The sequence below is a fragment of the Argiope bruennichi genome, chromosome 5, assembly GCF_947563725.1.
Source record: "Argiope bruennichi chromosome 5, qqArgBrue1.1, whole genome shotgun sequence".
Taxonomy (NCBI): Eukaryota; Metazoa; Arthropoda; class Arachnida; order Araneae; family Araneidae; genus Argiope; species Argiope bruennichi.
In genome coordinates, this window is record NC_079155.1 from 130,402,711 (window position 1) to 130,424,025 (window position 21,315).

A 21,315-nucleotide genomic window follows, 5' to 3' on the forward strand; every position below is an offset into this window, starting at 1 on the left:
TCAAATTTTGTGCAAAATCTCTTTAGTTAAAGTCTATCCATTCAGCTGTCCAAATATAAGTTAATACGATTCCTTCAAAACAAAGAGAGCTACATGAATTAAATTCGGTAATCGAATTTAACATCTATAGCATCTATCCATTTTTGAGCTTTATTCAAGGAGGAATGGACCGGTTTGTATTTTAAGAAACCTGCAAACACGATTCATTCAAACACGTCAAGATTTAATTATTTTAAATGTGGTATGTGATTTTGTGACTGCAAATGTGATTCTGTTGACGAATTTTGGTTTCAGTCGGTTGAGAAAAATGCATCCAAAACACGGATTCAGTTTTATTATTATTTATTACTCGCACCGTTTATTGGAAAAAAGTTTTGTGAGTCATGCTTAGTAAAATATTCTTGAGGCACTAATATTTTAAAATAACAATAGTTTTTCTCTTTGGCTCCATCGACCGTCTTGAAGAAAATTGATTGTTTAAAATAATGAAATAGATGATTGTCCTAAAATAATGATGTTCAAAGCTTTATAACTCGGCCAGGCTTGATTCCAGAAGATTGAAACGTTAGATTGTCAAAATAATTTTACTGAATATGAAATATAGGATTGAAGGACTGTATAAAATTCAGACTTCATAATTGTTTCTGAAGTACATTTATTCATAGATCTTATAAAATATTATTTAACGTATTAAATCTTTTTGATGGTAAAATTATGATGAATGTTATGATGAATCAGAAAATTTTTTATCGAATAAATCTTGGAAATATTTCTGAAATTATTTTTTAAAAAATATACCCTGACATACATAAGATTACAATGCTTGGCTTAAATTTTCTGTAATCACAGTTTTAAAAAATGTGTGTGGTTTACGCAAAAAAAGTTTTCGTATTTATTAAAGTTTTATCTCTTCTATTTCAAATTCAAATTTAAATTTTACGGAAGTTGGCAGAAAATTTGAAAGATATATAGTACATTATACTGAATATTGTAAGATTTCAATAGTATCAAAATGTGATTTAAATATATTTTGCTGAAGAAGTTATTAAATGACCAAGGTGCATGAATATTTATTTGAAAATTTTAGAAACCAGATTTTTTACTCCTAGCGAGCTAGCTCGTCGTAAAGACGAGCAAATAGCAAATTATAATAGCAAAGCGGATTGTGTGTGTGTCTTGGCGTTCTACATGCCAGACAGTTTGGCTTACAGTTACCAAATTTGGCACATGTATACCTTGGAGGTTGGAATGTGTACCTCGGAGTGGTATTTTTAATTTTAATTAGAATTTGAATGGATTAAAAATTAAGTGAAATTTCGTAGTTTTTCACTATGACATCTGAAAATATTACAGCATAAAATTGGTTTTAACGTACCAATGTTTTACTTTATAAATTAAGTTCTTTTTTAATGAATTGTTTAAAAAAATATTTGAACCATATTTTTCAATAACTTATTTCGCGCGGAATAAAATTTAATCTGCACGAACACTTACACGCGTGCGAGAAAAACAAGCCTTTGTTAACGTGTTACCATCGCATTGACAAAAGCTCAAATTAAAAAATAAGTTGCATAAATATTACTTCAAACCTAACAAAAAATGTAATTTTCAACACTTTCTTTCTACTCGAGATATAACAAAATTTCATTGATGCATTCTCAATTTTTTGAGGCAAAATTCTGCGTATGTTTATTTAAAATGCTTCGGAAACATTTCAATTTAGAGGTTTTTTGTTGATTGTTCTTTATTTTTGCTTTCAATTAAACCACTTGTTATGTGTATAAATAAAAACGGGTTTGCACTACTCGGTAATGTGTTATTTATATTGAAAGTCGGATTTATCAAGTAAAAGTAAGGTGTGCTCTCAGTTGTTTGAGCCGCTGCATATCTAGAGTTTTCTATTACATAAGCGAGATGAGAGAAAATCTATATCAGTTGTATTTAGAACAACTAATAGCTATTGATTCGCACAATGAACCTGAAATACGATTGGTACTGTGAATGACATTTATGATAATTTTGATTCCTGAAGCTGTATTTACTTTTAAAATTATAATTATTATTTTGATCCGAACAGGATATCTTGATATGAGTCTTCCCACTCAAATCTATCTATTTAACTTTGGGCTTTCTTTTTTAAACATTTCTCTTAATTTTTACTAAAGTATATTATTCCATTTCGTTTCCGGTTCTGCAGAAGAGAAGCAATGTTAATATTTTAAATTAAGCTCCAATCAGCAGTGAACATCTCAAAATAAATTCTAATCACAAATTCTGTCAATCGCAATCGTATTTCATTAAAGATGTTACTTGAGAAATGGGGTTTTTTTTCCGGAGACAATGTTTTGCGGTTCGTCTAAAACAATAAAGATTCACATGAATATAAAAAGTTTTAATAAAATTTCAATTAAAAATTTAAGCATAATTTGAAATTGCCAAACATGCCAATTATTAGATCTGTTGAAACTAGATTTCTCCCTTTACATCAATTTTTTCCATTGTCCATTCAATACAATTACGCCGATTGCTGATAGTTATGGTTTCCTTGTAAAGGAAGATAAGAAGGGAATATATATATATATATATTACAATGTAGGAGGTTAAAATTTTCTTTTCTTTGGGTAAGAAGTCTTCTATGTGAGCTTACAGGGTCGCGGATATCCGTCCAGTAGTCCATTTCACGCAAGGTACAGCGAAGAATATTTGCAATTATTGGTGTGCGTTCGATATCCACATACTTTTTCTTTATGCGATTATCAAAATCTTCTGATATTACTTCCCTTGTACCGTCTCATTTGAATATGTCATAGACTCTGTTTAAAAGCCTCTTTATATCCAACAGTGCACAAATTGAAGATATGCATAAAAAATGCTACATATGACAGTGACATGACCTGCCGCTCGGGTGTTGCCGTAACCACAATATGTCACATAAGGCAATCATTTCGTAAAGAAACTAAGTTCCAAGTTTCCTTGAGTAAATAGCAACAATACTGATGACTTGGTGGAAGAACATATCTGAAATGACTGAAGAACTTATGGAATTACAATTTGTGGCCCAGAAAAACGTTTGAAAAAATTCGGTCTGGAGGAGGAGGAGGCTAAAAAAAGCAGCAAACATTCAACGAACTAAAAGAGATGGGAAAAGAAACAAGCTAAATTATAGCGCTGAGAAGCATCGTTCTAATAAGTTAATAAATGCGCACGCAACGAATTCATTTAACGATAATGCTGTCAAATTTTGAATCGCTGCCAAAGACAAGGCCAATTTTCTTGTATATAAGAATATGAATTATAATTAATAAATCATATTATTATAAATTTGTCTGAGAATTTCTTTTCGAAGAGAAACGCGTTGTCCTGCTTTATATGCAGATAAAATTATTTCACATTACGAGTAAAATTCGGATAAATATAGGTTTCATGTTTTGCGATGTTGTTGAGTTTCAGTCATCCGACGTCAATGAGAAATATATCCAGAATTTCTTATTAAAAAGAAATTGAACTAAAGCCATCTCTTGCTAAATAGCAAATAAATTACCAATAAATACTTACGAGCTTTCCTTCAGTTTAACTGGCAAATAAAGATCTACTTTCTTAATGCCGTTTCCCCTGCAATGTTTTAAGCTTTTTTTTCTCCGTGTATTTTTATATTTCCACTAAATGTGCTAAATTTAACAAAAAGTCCTTTTAGTAAAATCTCTAAATATTAACTGCACCTAAATAATCAACTCTAAACCCTTATTCTTCGTGAGAATATTTTTAAAAAACATCATGTATTTGCTTTCCTTAATGAAATCACATTTTATGGAATTTGACATTACTTATTGACATGGCGATTTTAGACATTTTAAATTTAAGTAAAGAATGCAAAATTTAAATCTTACACAGAGTACCTGAATTTTAAAAGTATATTGAAAAAATCTCTTTTAAATGATATGGTAGTTGTATGCGACAAACCTTATAACTGTAAGGTTTAGTGAGTATTTTGCTAACCAGGAATAATTCAACACAAAGACATTTAGGAAAAAAGTAGCTTTATTTTCATTCGATTAAATAACTATTTAAGGAAGAAAATCGGAGCTTTTTGGACTGCGATTTCCATTTCCACAATAGGTCTCGTAAAGCAATATTTTTAAGAAATCTTTCGAGTTCTTCAGCTTCTTTAATATTTGCAAACAAGAGTAGTCAACTCAAGATTTCTTTTCTTTATTTTTCGCCAAATGTTGTTCGATACCGACAAATGCGTGTATGAAATATGGAACGAAATGAACAAAAATTTATTTTTGATAAAAATAAAATATTTTTATAATATTAAAATTTTTTATTAAATTTTATTAATTAAAAAATTATTTCTTAATTTTTTATTAAAAAAACTTTGTTTTTTCAAGCAAAAAAACAAAATGAAATAACTATATCCATCATTATTAAAATACTCAAAAATAATTTTAAAATGGTAAAAATGACGGTCATACCAACATGTATATAGGGTTTAAAAACCAATAATTTAGAAAATTATTTTTATTGAAAATTGTTTAGTGCATAATTATTTTAAATTGAACCCCCGCATTTAATAGTTATTAGTTTCTTACTCACTTTCAGATTTTAAAAATTATGAATTTTCTCTCCCCCCCCCCCCGAAACGGAAAGCCTCGAATTAAACCTTCTTCAGTCATAATATCTAACAGATGTGCATATAATCTGCAGCCATTAAATGTATTTAATTCATTACAGAAATTTCTTTGCAGAATACTTATTTACATTCTCATTAGAATTTTCGCTGTATAAATTTAAATAGTCCTCAAAAGGAACAGAACATAAAAAAATATGGCCAGTTAAGGGTGATAATGATTCTTATTTATGAAAGAAAAAAAATATTTGAGATGCTATGTTGTGCATAACAAAGTATTAATTTTACAAATGTTAAAAGATATTTCTGAAAAAAATAACATCAAAATATTTTTGCAATGAAAATGAATATTTCAAACGACATTTATTGAAATAACAAAATAATGTAAGAAATCTGCAATACTTTGATATGTTTTTTGCTCAGGTAAAAAATTGCACTCCGCCCACCCTTTTGAGAATTTCTGAATAGGTAAATCATTACTGGCCAGCCAGAATCGACTCTTAGCAGGAAAGATGACATTATTCGTTTGAACAGCTTTGTAATTGTTATTTTTCAATTGCGATCATTGCTTTCAAAAATCAGTTTTTCCATTTCTTTTGGAATCTCATCGAGAATCATAAAAATATCTTCAGGATAAAAAATCTTCAAGATAATTTTTAACTGGCAATTTACCGCAGATGGTTCAGCCTATTTCAAGAATAGCTTTGGAATGTATAAGTTCATTGGCTTAAATCTGGAACACCAATCTAGAGTCTGATTTTAAACTGCATCATTGCTGACAAATCAGATGCTTCTTTGATGGGTCGAGTTCCAACAAAATATGACACGCAATACAAATCTTTTTGACTTATTAAAAAGTAAGTCAAGACATTTAATTATACCCCGATATGTCCTTCATATTTCAAAACAGCCAGATTGAACCTCCTCTCGATCTCATTCAGTATGTCGTCTTCGGTCGGCAGGCTCCGTCGAAGACGCGACGAACTTGGAGTCCCACCGCTCGCAGCATTGGCGCCGGTGAAGGACTGGATGAGGTTTGATCCGACTCCACTCAGAACGGATTGGAACATCTGGGGCAGCATGGAGATGAAAGAGCCCATTCCCATGAGAAAGAGCAGTGGCGAGACGAGAGTCCCTAAAGCGCTGAGTCCCCCTCCGAGTTGTTTGTCTGTCGCTGCCATCTGAGTAATGGGATGGGTGTCACGCTTATTTAGACTTCTAGAATGTACTTGGCTCGTCCCGAAGGCGATGAGGAAAGTGAAGATGCACAGTTTCCACATCATTTTGATAGCTGAAAATATTGAGAAAAAAAAAGTTAGAACGAGTGCATTTTAAAATTAAAAATGTTTAGTGTTTTATGGACCTTAAGAGTAAGGAAGCAAAATTTTATTTTGGATTTGTTCTGATTACATAGGGCCACTTTGTAGCAATGTTGCATCATTTCGAATAATGAAAGGTACAAATGTAAAGAAAAAGCAAGTGATCTATAACCGCTGCAATAAACTTGTTTGCCTATCAGACGAATTCATCCGAAACAGTGAGCAACAATGACACGAAATTTGCATCTGACATTTTGGGTTCATTTCTACATCAATGGAGCTGTTTTTCAATGGCTGTTTCTATTCAGTAACTGAAATAATTATGAAAAAATTAAAAGTATAAATCATTATTTAAATAAATTAAGTTAGGGCCGCCAAATATGTGCTTCTCCTGATAAGTAATGTTGCCACTTGAAAAGAAATATAAAGTGAGTATTTGAACGTGTTTCAATTTATTTGAAGCAGGAGGATAAAATTAATCTCTACTAATAATAAAAATGAATATGTTTTTGAAGTGTGGTAGCAAGACCTTCAACTAACAAATTAGGCACATATATATTTATAGGGGGGTGATGTGCACCTCAGAGAGATCTGTTTGAAATTCTAATGATACAAAAAATTAGCCAAATTGGGAGACTTATCCCGAGGCTTTCCGAAAATGTTATTGCACAAAAATGTTTTCACTCAGTTTCAGAATTCAAAACATTATCTTTTTAATAATACCAATGTAAATGTTTGCCAATTTTTGTTAATGTTTTTAAAAATAATCTCTCTCTATATGAGATAATCATATTAAGTATATATATAATATACTTAAAATTCAAACCGTTTTCATCGCTTCCTCTTGGAGAGATAAATTGTATAGTTGCAATTTTAAAGTTCTCTGATTTTATGGGACTGGTCTCCACTAAGAAAGTTCATATGCACAATAAACAGATGCTATATTATTGAAATAACAAGGTTTTATATGACTATTTGATGAAAGCCACTTAAATCCTTGGTCGTTTTATATTTAAGCGATTTATAACTGAAATGAAATATTCACTGCGAACCTACTGATCATCAAAGGTGGCTTATATTTCAGTAAAATATTGTGCAGAAACAAATAAAAGAAAAGAAAGTAATAGTCAGAAAAAGCAATTCGAAGTCATGACGAAACTATATGTGAATGGACGCTTGAATGGATTACTTACAATGAATAGAATAAAAAAAAAACTTAAATAAAAAGGTAAAATTTTGCATTTTTTTAACCCAAAAGATTAGCATGAAGAATTTGTTAAAACTAGCAAACGTCATTCTGTATAGTATTAACATATAAACATATTAGTCCATTAAGAATGCGCGAAACACATATAGGGCAATACATATGGGAGCTATGACACAGTCACGTGACAGAGAGCGTCATATGTGAATGGCGAAGTTCTGCAGTCATTTCCTCCTGCAGAATACTCAGCGGATTCCAAAAGTAAAAATCGCGGTTAACACAATCTAGCAGGAATTGATTCTATTGCCCATTGAGTATAGAAGCAAAAGTGAAAGTTAAAGGCAGTTAATATTACATCATCATTTTATTAAATTAAATAACGTGTGCTCCTTGCATAGAATATGCTGCAAATAGTTGCTCACAATGTTAATTAAGAGATTTTAAAGCATTGCTTCATTTGTTAGATGCGGAAGCTTATCATATGACACTTTATCTTCCCATCCAATAAAAATGAAATATCCACAAAAAGTAAGATAAAAAATATTCAAATAAAAAAAATTATCTATAGCTTGATTCTAGCTAAAAGAGCGTCGAAGTTTTGAGAGAGAGTAAGAATATGTGCGCATATTAAAATGCCACTACATTAAAATTCTTGATTCATCGGTTACATTTGATTTAGTTCTTCAAAGATGACATTTTCTTGGTTAAAAAAAATCATTTCATTATATATAGGAGCAGAAACTTCTTACATTTCTGATATAATGGAAGTGGATTTTAATGAATTAATTTTCATGAAATTTTAAAAAGCAAGCAGGCTTTCTTCTATAAAACTAGCCTCCTTAGAGTAGAACTTGGAACTCGCCTATTGAAAGTGTCATGTTACACCAATAAAAAAATGTAATGAACAACTGTTCAGTTAAAAATGAAAAGGTTATTTTGTATTTGTAAAATGTATATTTGGAGCAGATGCATTTTTGAACGGGTTTTTGATATTAGATGACTTGTCTTGTATATATATTACATAAATGTTCTTAAATTTCAACTGTCGTGCGAAAGTATACCCGAAGTGATACTTTAGAAAACTCTTGTAAATGTGTATTATTGTGTTATAATTATTTTGCCCTATTATTTATTCAGAAAAAAATTAAAATTTATTTTAATTATTTGAAATGTTAAATGTCTCGCCGGTTGGATGAACTGCATTTATTTTTCTCGTTATCTTCTTATGCATTTTATTTCATTTGATGCCTTCCATGCTTATAAATTTCATGTTAGGAGAGATGAAACTTCGTTGACGATTTTTTTCATTAACTTCCTCATAAATTGCGATTTGGCGCCTACTGTGCCTCACCTCCGATCACAATAAATTATCTCAAAATATTCAGAACAGGACTTTTAATGGATTGAATAATTTGCTTTTTTGATGAAACAGTGAGATTTATTAGTTAAAAATAAACTTTTTATCAAAAAAAAAAAAATGGGTGGTGAGGATAAAAAAGTGAACATGTCAAAAATAATACATGAAGGGAATTTAGCCGAAGTGAATTTGCACGAAAGAAAATTCTTGGATATTTGTAAAATCTAAAATATACTAGCCGCCTTAAGCGGCTTAATACATTCGTAGAATTAATTTAATCATGTAATATAATTTTGATGAACGGCATCTTATCACAACAGAAGGAAATGTCATTCCCCCCCCCCCTACTTTTGCTGAATAAATATAGAGTATTCTGACTGGTTATTTATCTTCCCAAAGTGACGAATAGTTAAAATCGGTTTCATTGCCGAGGAGAACAGCATTTCTCAAAATTTCGGTTTGCAATATCTCTCGAAAACGGAAGTTGGTGGTGGGCAAGCGAGTATTAATGGTGCGTCAAGGAGTCGGGAATTTTCAAATGAAGTAAAACTGGAGAAATCGGCGCAGTATTTGTGATCGGAGAAGGATCTGTAAAAGTTTCTGCCCACAAGAAGACTTTTTTAAAAAAAAATGAAGAGTAATGGATGGCAAACGACCATTGAAACTTATCTAGAGGTCATGAGATGCCATTTAGAATAGAAATGGGTGACATCGTATCTGTAGCTGAGTCTAGAGAACTGATACTTTAGTTTTTTTAATGATTTAAATATTGAGAGACGGAAGGGTTTTAAATGTTTGTTTTAGAATATTTCCTAGATTCTTTATGATTTCATGTTTTTATTTTGATTCAAAAATTTTAACAAAACAACTACTTTCTACTTTAAACGCTTTAAAGATTCACTAATAAAAGGGTTCTTTTTAAATTTCATTATTTATTTTTTATATCATTAATAAAAACTAGCCTTTTGATGTCTAGTTAGAGAATTGAGAGTTGTCTTTTTGTATTGCATTTTGTTTGTTGGAAAACACCAGCGTTTTTATCCAAAGTGAAATGACTACTTCCGATTAAAACAAAATTTTGTACGAAAAAAAAAGAAGAAAAAATTGATTGCTTATGTGCTTTCTTTATTTTCAAATGTGGTATTTTGGGAATCCACTCTTGCCCCGATCTTATCCATAAATTACATTTGACACGTCATTAAGGGGGAAAAGATGAAGAAGAATGGGGGCACAAAAAATGAAACCAGATCGCTTCAGCAACTTTTTCATTCCAACTTTCACCTTGAACTCTCTGGAGTGAAATTGAATAAACAGTTATTTATAGCAAACTATTGCGCAATAGAATGTCCTGATTTCAAAGACTGAACAAGCGAAAAATCAGACTTTACTGAACTTTTTTTTTAGTTTATAACATAACGAATGAGAAGATAATTTTTTGGAAAAAGATTAAGCAAATGAAAATAAATGCAATGGGATTTTTTACTAAATAATTCTACCAGAATCGGTGATTATATTTTTATAATTTATATTTAATGATATTTTTTTATAAATGTTATTAATTTAATTTTCTTTTACTGACATACTTTTTGTAAATTCTGAAATGCGTAAATCGCTCACTTGTCGGAGAAAAAAAAATATTCTAAAAAATGAGTACCATAGAGAGTTCTTATAGACTAGATGAACGAAACAGACTGATAACCTCCTTTAAGTTGCAAGAGATAAAATTCGATTAGGCAAGGACTGATGTCATTAAGCGAGTCTGAAATATTATCATGTTATAATATTTACACGAGTCATTGTTAATATGTTATGATGAATATATTAAAAACATTTTAATATATTCATCATTTATTTTATGATAAAATTTTAAAAACAGATTTCATCGAGAGCTTTTAAAATAATGGTTAAAATACAGTCAAATCCTGCGACATTTTGAATTTATTTTGTGAAATAAGATTAAAATCTTCTTTTCAAGTGTTTTGCCATTAAAGTCTTGATTCAACTGTGCCGAGAAATTCTGCACACATTTTCGTGGCTATGTCATTTACATCGAATTAAAAGATATTTAGATGAAGCGTAGTTTCCAGGTTCTCACAAAATTATATCATAAACGACTCGTTCGCCTTTCATTTTTTACGTAATACATCGGAAACCTACAAACGCAAGTATTATTCAATTTGAATTTTTCTTGAAACTTATGCAGTGTATGTTTTAATGAACCTACAACTTTAACCTGAGAACAATTATAACAGCCTCTCTAGAAATTGTTGTGAATAGCATGAAATGAGAGAAGGTGTGAAAGAGAATTGTTCAGAATCATTTTCAACCCTTATCAAAATGTCTTTCAGGCGAACTTATTAAGATAATTATTTTTTATTGTTAAGAACCATGATTGATACGGGATGATGCCATAATTTTTATATAGAAGAATTATGTACCATATTTCATCTTCGAAAATGAAGGAGCTGATGAAGAACTGTTAAGCTGTGTTTGGCCGAGAAATTCTACATCAAACGGTTTTGTAGAATGGGCGGATACGTAATAGAGAGGGCTATACCCATTGTACACTGAGCTTCTCCTTCAGCCAAAAAGCTAGGATCAGATCCGTTGCTGATATTCGTCTCGTCTGCTCGTCCCTGCTGTATGTGCTGCAGCATTCATTGTGCGGTTTTCGACACTTCTTTATTGACACGCTATCCATTATTTCTTTTCTGAAGAATTTTTTATTAAAAATTTAACGTTGTAGCTTCGTTGAAATGTTTCTTTTTTTTAAAATGAAAGTCCGATGACGCGTTCTTGCATCCTTAAAATATCTATCAAAAGGATCGTATCACGTATCAAACTGCGTTTTTATAGTTTGTAAAGTACGTGACTATGTTAAAATTGTGTGTGTGTGTGTTTCCCCTGCGAAATTACTATTTTTTTTATTTAATATTCTTATTGTGGAACAAATTTTTTATAAAAAAAACCACTTGAATTTTATTTCTGAATCTATTTTTTTTTGGGGGGAGGGGGAAAGTTACACTGATTTTTATATTTGCATTTACATATGTTTTAAAACTATTTTACATATTTAGATGTTCTTTTCATGGGGATTTAAAGAAGAATTGGATGGTTCCCCCTACTCATGATTAGTATAGAGCCATTAAGCCGGGCCAGTCCTTAAATCTTCCTTGTGATAGAAAAACCAACACTTGCCTGTCGCGCCTTGCCAGTGGCCACCTTAAATGTCTTTTCTTTTCTCAGGGTGAAACATTTTACCCTCTTTGCCCGAAAAGCTGCCAGCATCAGGCCTCTGCTGAACATATTTTGGACTGTTTAGGATTTCATTGGGGAGAAATTTATTCTTCTCCCTTCCTCGTTTTTAACTTTCTTCTTGTCAACGGATTTTTGGATTTGGTCTGACTAAGTCAGGCCATGGAGATTAGCAACAACAACAACAACAGATATTCTTTTTCCAAATTCTAATTTTCTTACGAAAACCTCATTCATTAAAACTCGATGAATATTTTTTATATAAATTTGGTATGATAATTTCTCAGTATATTTTGCAGTTATTAAACCAGAAAATAAGTAATCATTCATTTCAAAATATTTTATAGTTGTTTTAATGCTTGACAATGTGAAAAAAAAAAGATTGACATTTCATGTTATTTATCCGTCGAATGCCAATATTTAAAGAATGAATTGAAATAAAACTAACTTATTATCCGATTCCTGGATTAAATATATATATATATATATATATATATATATATATATATATATATATATATAATATTTAAGCTATCTGCAAAATTTTAAGGAATCATTTGATTAACATCTAAACTATGTTTTTGCTTTATTTTCTTTTTAGCCAAAAAGTTTTTTTTTTCAATTTTTTAAAAAAAATTATCACTTATTTGATATATTTAAGTTTCATAGCTGTTTTTTTTCAATCTATTTTATGCAAAAAATCAAAAATGAACTATTTTACAGAGTTTTCCAAAAAATTCATTCCAAATGTAGTCATACACTAAAAAATATTATGATTTTATATTTTCTTAACAAAACTCACGGAATCGAAAGTTTAGAGAAAGTACAAAATAAATCATCTAAAAATTATTTGCTTTACAAAAGTAATTATTTTTATTAATCGAACGCATCTTCTTCTAATGTGTGCATTCATTCTAATAATTTTAGTTTGAAATCCAAATGAAATCTTTCTTGTTTTTCTGTGTTTTATATATATATATATATGTGTGTGTGTGTGTGTGTGTGTGTGTGTGTGTGTGTGTGTGTGTGTGTGTGTGTGTGTGTGTGTGTGTGTGTGTGTGTGTGTGTGTGTGTGTGTGTGTAACGTGACAAGTCCCATGATCGATTGCAATGACATATAATACTCATTTTGCTGCACCGCTCACAGATTTTAGAAATAGATGTTTACTTGAAAATAAACACATTCTTGGGGCTTGTCTTTTGCAATCTTTTCTAAGCAGCTGGAATTTTTTAATAGAGTCTTTAATATTTTTAAAATTGAATGTTCACATCTTTTTAATTCTTAGTGTGTTCTTCGATATTTTTAAGACTGAATGTATTCAACTCTTAAATTCATCGTATGTTTTCAGTGTTTTTAAATGAATGTCTTTATAATATTTATTTGTCAGTTTGCGCCATAAATTCTTGAACTGGAGTTATTTCTGTAATATGCCATTTTCTTTAAATAAATATTTTGAAAAGTAAAGAAATTGCCTTTTTTAAAGAAAAAAAGAACTTGAAATACTTTTCTCTATCTTAAATAAATAGGTCAAAGGCAGCATCTGTCATGGGTGGGATTATTTGTCTTTCTGAAAACAGACATCCTAAATTATTTTTGGGTCATCTCATCTTTTTATTTGCGTCTATCCTATATATTAATTTAAAAGAACATTCGCTCTTAACAATTGAATTTGTGAAAAATAGGACGAGAATATTCATATTGAAGTAGGTCTGCAGGAGCTGTTACTTTATTTGCAATCGAATAATCCTCGTGAAAATGGAGACAAATTAACAAAAAAGAAGCAGACGAAGATTTAAGTATTCGGTCTAGGTTAATTATGAAGTTATAAAAAGTATATTTCGCTAACATTAACTTAATAAAAACTTAACTATCTAATTCAACTTGAAAAATAAAAGCCAGAAATTAAATAATACGAATATCCAAAAGTTTATCTTGAATTTGCAAAAACTTAATTTTTTTTAAACTCGAAATAAAACTTTAGATGAAGACCCTATATGTAGCTACTAACACAAGTTTTGATTGTTTTATTTTTTTCTTTCAACTCAATTTCTTTTTCTTTTCCAATTCTTTTTTTCTCAGGTTCTTTTCTTTTAACATAAGGTCCAAATGATAAACCGAAGCATTTTCATACCTTATTACGAAGATATGCAATGAATTAAAAATCCTAAAATGCATGCTTATATATGTATGGCATAAAAGTTATTGAATAGAAAAATTTAAGCGCTTAAAGCTTTCAAGTTATCATGTAATACATTATGTTAAATATTTTGAAGTTACATATTTTGCATTATTAGGCTCAATATTAATGATGTTTCTTTTATGTTGACCCTTCTTTGGATACTCTTTTTTTATTCCGCAGCGTGAAGTTTGTCTACAGTTACATGTCACTGGTTCCTTACCATGAGTCGTTGGCTGCCTAAGTCTTTCATTCTTAAGTTTATGAAGCTTGACTGAAAAAAGGTTTCCTCAAATATTCTCGTATATTCTCTAATAAAAAATATTATTCCAGAGAACGCCATGCGAAATTTTACCTTTTGATGTGAATTTAGCATTTTTACTGAATCTCTTGTGTTATTTTGAGAGAGCGAGAGATTTTTGGCGATTTATCCCTGCCATATGGTTAATAGTATCCAAAAATCTAAGTTGTGTTTTAGGCATGTTTTTCCGAACCAACAGAACCAAAATTTGTCAAAAAACTGCACGTCTAGTCACAAAATCACATATTAAATTTGATAAATTTCAGTCATTTCATTTTCGATTGACGGCGCTTTCATGTTTCATAAATGAGCAACATCTGAAATGAATAGCGATGAAGTCTGTTCATCTACCGTAAAAGTTAATCGTTTTAAAAATTTACTTGTTTTAATTTATACGCTTTAAGAAATTTACAAGATGACCTAAAATTTTGGAGTTTTGTTTGCAAACATTTATTTAGATATGAAAAAAAAATTGTGTTGTTGAAAAAAAAATGAATATTGCTATTCAATAAATTTCAGAATTAAAAAAATTCTTCTCCAAAGATTTTTACGTTTTTAAACAGTGACTAACTAAAAATGACTCATTACTTAGTTTACAATTAGGAAATTACTGAACCTTATTCAGATTTTAACAATGTTTTGAAAGAGATGGTTATTATTTTAACATTTTTTCTTTTCCTTACTTCATAAAGCTGTTTTATCTTTTTATTATATTAAGTGATTTACTTCATAAAGCTGTTTCATCTTTTTACTATATTACTGATTATCTCTATTACTGACAAGCCATTTTTGCTTTTTGCCTAGACATTTTATCTATATGGTATAAATGTGAACTAAATAGCTATTCTAAGAAGCCTTAAATTAAAATAGTTGATTAATTAAATTGGATACTTTTAGCTCCACATCATACACTTTAAATATGAGAAGACGATATTTTCATATGCAAAATACTCCGCAAAGGAGATATTCAATAAATATGAAAGCTGAAATGTATAGAATATTAAATTCCTAAACACTAATCAATGATTCTTTTATACGCTAAAAACCGAAACGAAAAAAGAGAAAAGAATAAATTCCTCCTTATTTCTGATATCGCTCATAATAATTTATAAGAATAAATTATAATAACTACTATGAATGTATTTGTGACATAGTTTTGTTACTTTTCTAATATTACACTTTAACATTTAATGGAACTGAGTTAAATCGATTGTTTCTAATTAGAATTCAACAGCAGTTCAAATTTTTCTTTGGCCATTTGTATTTCCTGCAAACATAATGTTAAAATATCATCTATAATTTGTTTTGGTTCTTGAGAAGTCAAAATTAAAAATTGTAAAAAATGTATTTCCTTTTTGCATAGTGTTCTTTAACTATATAGATATGCCTTTTGTCTACTTAATTCGTATGTTTTTAAAAATAGGAATGTACATTTCACAATGGCATGCTAGTTATGAGTTTCTTTGTTTTTGTTTCATAATTTTATTATACAATTTATTGTACATTCAAAGTGTTGTATGTTGTTTGTTTATAAAAATGACTTACAAATGGAATATTATTGAGCTTTTATATTATAATTTTATGAACCAAAATTATTTCATTTTATTAATTATTTATTACCTATTTAAATTGTATATATATTAAAGGTAAATTTTTATTGCCTTTTTTAATTTAAACAGCATCTCTTTCTCTTACTATATTCGTTTATAGAAAAAAACAACATATTAATTCTAAATTTTGGTCACGCTTAACAGATTATGTATGTCATATAAATATTTAGTTATAAAAAATGTTTTGTGTTTGTGTGTAAAATCGCGTTTTTTTAGGAAATGCACTTATATAGATAAAAAGCAAATCCTTGCCTAAATATACAATTTTATCCAAATCATTACAGCCGTTTCCGAGATACACTAAATAAATTCATATATACAATAATTGCTCTTTTAAAGTTTTAAGATTCTTCATACAAGATTAATATTTTAGCAATTCTTTTTTTATGACTTTAGAATAATATTCCGAGAAATTTCACCGTTCTTGTCGAATTAAACATTAGTAGATATATGTCATAAAATATTGAATTTTTATTGAAAGTACAACAATTTAAATTCTTAGATCAATAATCTATGGCTTAATATGAAATTCTAAAACATATACACAATAGTAAAGTGAAAGTAGCGATTTAATGCTGGTGAAATTTCGAATTACTCTTTATAATTCTGTAATGAATTAAAAGAAATTACCTTTGAGAGCAGACTGACGCTGAGAAGTATCCAGAAAGCAGGCCTTGAACGCACGATCTCGAAGGGCAAGTTCAAAACCCTGCTCTTTATATGCCTAGCCTACTTAGAGTCTCCGCATTTGGGTCAGCGAGACTCATTTCAGAAGAGAATTTAGAAAGGTCTTCCTTTCACACGTTTCCCCCATTGTTCTAGAACTTGCCAAGATTCCATCATTCTCACCATCGCACTTTCGAAAAAAAAAAAACCTACATTCTTCTGTTAATGGATCTATCGATTGCCTATGCAAATGCAACTTTTCCATTGTTCGATAATTTGGAATTCTTCGATTGCGCCCCCAACTGTGAAGTTATACTATAATTAAAATCGAACTAGTTTAAGCATTTGAAAACGCCGCGGGCGCCATCTTGAACTATTTTCTGCGCAACGGAACAACGCTTCGGGTGATGATACTGGAATAGATACGCTGCGACGGAGAAAGGTTAATGGAGAGTGTCCATGTTTTGGCTTAAGAGGAAAGGGTCACTTTCTCTTGCAGACAAATTCTGGAAGGTATCGCTGAAGGAAAATCCTTTTTTAAAAGCCATTTTTTTTAACGCTTAACCGCTTAAATGCCTTATTTATTAACAAACCGACCCTACATCAAATGTTCGCTTTTTTAAAAATAATTAACTATATTCTATAAATTTTTATAAGCGGTTTCAGTTATTAAATTTTTATAATGTTTTCAATTATTAAGTTTAAATTCAAAAAATTTAAATTTTATGTAAACTTAATTCATTATCCACTACCCCTAGCAATTCTATTGCTCGATATAATAATTATAAAAAAAAAAGAAAATAAAATAAAAAGAGTGAAAACATAAAAACGAAACAAAAAAGTAATTGAAGAGACTGAATTGATGAAGGCAAGGGTTCTTCATTATTAAAAAAAAAACTGGTTAACTAATGTCCGTTTTAGCATGGAATTATTCTACATGATTTAGCTACTTATTTTCCCGGAAGGCTCTCAATGAGTCGTCATAAAATGATTACAAGCATTGGGTTGAATCGCCTCTCTTGAGTGATGAAATGGAGATTTTCTTAGTTTTCCTGCTGGCAAAACAAAATTTGAGCCAATTCCCCTAAAAAGTCCTCTAGGGCAGCAACCGACCTCCATATTTAGAAACTAAATCAGATTGATGTCATACTTTATCAGGAATCCTTGAACTCCTGGTCTTCGTCTGGTATGAAACACGAAATTGGATTAAAATCGTTATCATTAAACATTGACAATAACAACAACAAAAAAAATACATGTAAGGAGTGCATTAATATCTCAAATATATTACTGAGTGAAGTTGATTAAAGAAGATATAACTTTCTCAGAATAGGAGGTATGATCTAATTAATTTATAGTGGAAAAATAATTAAAGGGTTAATTTGATCAACTCCCCATCAGATCTGTTTCCAGAGATCATTTATCACCAAAAATATTTAATAAAATTCGACATAATTGGGCTTGGTATTTCAGCATCTAATCAAGTTTTCACTTGCACAGAGTGCCCGTTATTTCATGGGACAAATTGGTTTGATGACATACTTATAAAGAAGCATTTTTTTTTTCTTTTTTGTGGGATTGGAAATGAAATCGGCTATTTGTGGGGGACACATTTCTTAACATCCGTCAAGAATGCGATGCTCATATTTATTTTATTTCGATTTTTTTAATTAAAATATCGTAAAAGAAGCATCCTTTAAGTTGCATTCATTTCTTCAAAATAAATAAAAGGAATATATAAAAATATAGTTTCAAATTCTTAGTCTATGAGTCGAATTATTAACTAGAGAGTAAGTTAAATGTTAGTCACCTTAGCATCAACATTTAGTATGAGTTGAGATACATTTCATAAAAACTTATTTTAAGAATCAATAATAAGTCGACCCTTGCGGCTATTCATCTGACATAAAACTGTTTACAGAATGCAAAGAGGATCATTTTGCTTGTTGACGTGGAACTGCCACGTGTTTGCCGCTCACTTAAAAGCGTGCAACCCAGATACTTGCAATTTTGATGTGTTTTCGAAATGAAATTCGGAAGATCCAAAATAAGGAATTCAAAAGGAATAACAATACACTTTTCCGCGTAAATCACACCACGACGCCATTCTGAAAACGTTTTGTGTCAGTCATGTTATAATCCGTAGATATAATTTAACATTTAACTCAAAATGAGTTGTTAAATCTAATTTTGAATGAAATGCTAAATGAGGGTACAAACTAGTTTTTAAATCTGGTTTTTAAAATATATTATGCATAATAATATAAAGAAACTGTTCAACTACAATCATCTCAGCTTTCTTGAATCTATAAACACAACCAATAATTTATATCATTTTGAACGCATACTTAACCACTTGCGGTGGCAAGAAATGGACAGGTGTGCGTGCCAAAACAGTCATACACGAAGAGGAAACGCAAAGTATCCGATACCTTTTAGAAATCAGAGAAAGACTCGTATCTCCTAAAAGAATTCATTTTTGACCTCACACTGCGCTCCTGTAAACTGCGTTCTGGCAAACAATCTGAGTCGAAGGGACGCGAAAATCCTTTTTACTTTTTTGATAATTGCCTGCTGACGTGTGCAGCTCGTCGTTTCCGATGCTGTGACAGAAGCATCTCGAATGACATGACACCACATACATGAGTCCATGCTATTTCTTGTGAGTAGTTGTAATTCTGATTTTTTTCCTATTCTTTTCGTGAGAGCACACATTTTAAAATCCAAATCTCTTCAAGTTTTTTTCGCATTACTAAACTCACCAAAAGATAGGTCATTTTTTCTTCAGGCAACTCGAGGCATTCTCGGTTCACCACATTTTGGTCAAGAGCCATTCAGAAGATAAGAAAAGTGGAAAACCGAGCCATCGAGCAGACAGTTGCTGAGATAAAAAATACAATATTATATCCTGTAATAACCATTATATTTTATGTTTGGAGACAAAAATTCAGGAGTCGGGAAATATTTATAAACGATTACTCAAGAAGAATTATTTCAAAATTTTATTTCTCATCATTTTTAATCATAAGATATATTAATAAAAATTGGCATTGATTATCTATAATATTATGAAATGATGATGAAATTTTACTGTAAAATAGTAAAACTCTATTATCGCATTGTATGACTGAAGTGAATTCTCATTTTTACTTTCTCGTGTAGAGGAAGGAATAGGATCGTCAAAAAAATTCCAACTCGAGATTTTAACGCATCTCCACATTTCAGATCCGAAAAATACATATTTGGTTTTCTGTCTATCAGTGAACCCGACGCATCAAAAATGTTGGGGAGCTAGATAGCTGAATTTTGGTGTGTGGAATGATGACCAAATGTGTAGCTTTCTAGCCAATTTTAAAGGAAATCCATTCACGGGAAGTCTCTCTGTCTTTTCAAATACAAATGAAGATAATTACAAAACGCAAAGAGGAAAGTAGATAAAATTTAGTACCTAGTTAAGGATTTAAAATTTAGATAATTACCAAATTTTGAACCGATTTCGTCGAATGTTTGACCGTTTGTCGGTCTGTACTTTCGCATGCACGTAAACTTAATAACTCAAAAATGCAATGACTTAAATGATGAAATTCAGTATGTTATCTGTTGATAACAACTATATTCCCTTGTGAAATTTTGATAACTGGCATCGGTGAAAAAAAGTCGAAAATATATGTTCTCGTGAAAGATTCATGAAAAATGCCAAATGCGTGCCTAGATGCACTTAATTGTCGTTCAACATTGCCTTGCAAGTTATTCGCGCACTCGCCGAAGGTCCGCAGTTTTGTGCAGAATAGGATGACAAAATCTTAATGGCAGAGTACACAAGAAAGTTTCGGAGCAATCATTCCAGCAAAGTGATTTAACATTGCGATGGCTTTGAAAAATGTCCTTCAGCTGCGAACTAAAACTATTTCTCTATATTAGAAGTGTAAAATGTAGAAAGATTATTTTTCTTCGGTAGAATATTCAGTTATTGTTTGCTATAGTCTTCTGTTGCTTACTAAGGTTCATTTCCTTTGCATATTTTCTATTGTTGTTTCCGTTGCGTATTTTCTATGCTCTGATGAACATTTTAACCCTTTAAAGGGCCATTTTTTTTTCTAGTCATATAATGTTAACATATTTTTAGGCTTGAAATTAGAATAAGAAAAGGGATTCATTTAGCTTGTTAGATAAATTTAATTTGATTCATTCATTTGGTTCATTAATAATTAAGTAACAAATCAAGACACGTCATTTTGTGTGAGATAAAGAAATGAAGCATCTAAGTTCCTGTCTTTCTAAAAACATTTCTCATAACTTATGCCAACTTACATAATTTCATACAAAGATGGATATATTTGGTGGGAAGCATACTTCCCACGACCCTAGAAAGGGTTAATATACTGTGATTCTTTTAAAAGTTTTTAAAATGTGTGTTCGTTTTTAATATACTTAATTTAGGAGCAAAAAAATACTTTAAAGTATCATTTTTATTATAAGTTATAACCTAGGTCATGAATGAATTGTATGAAAAATAATTAGGAACCTCGAATTCCTTACAGGACTTAACGGAATCCCTATTTTTGTAATAATAATATTATATTATTTGGTAATATTTGAAATTATAATGATTATTTGAAAGATGCAAAAAATTAAACAGGAATTTTATCAAATGATTTTGTGCATAATATAAAAAATATAAAACAGCCAAAAAATGAAAACGATTAAATGTTTTATATATGTGGGAACCTACGGACGATATTCCATCTTCTAGGCACCCATCTCGGTCTTACCTCATCTTTTACACTTACATCCAA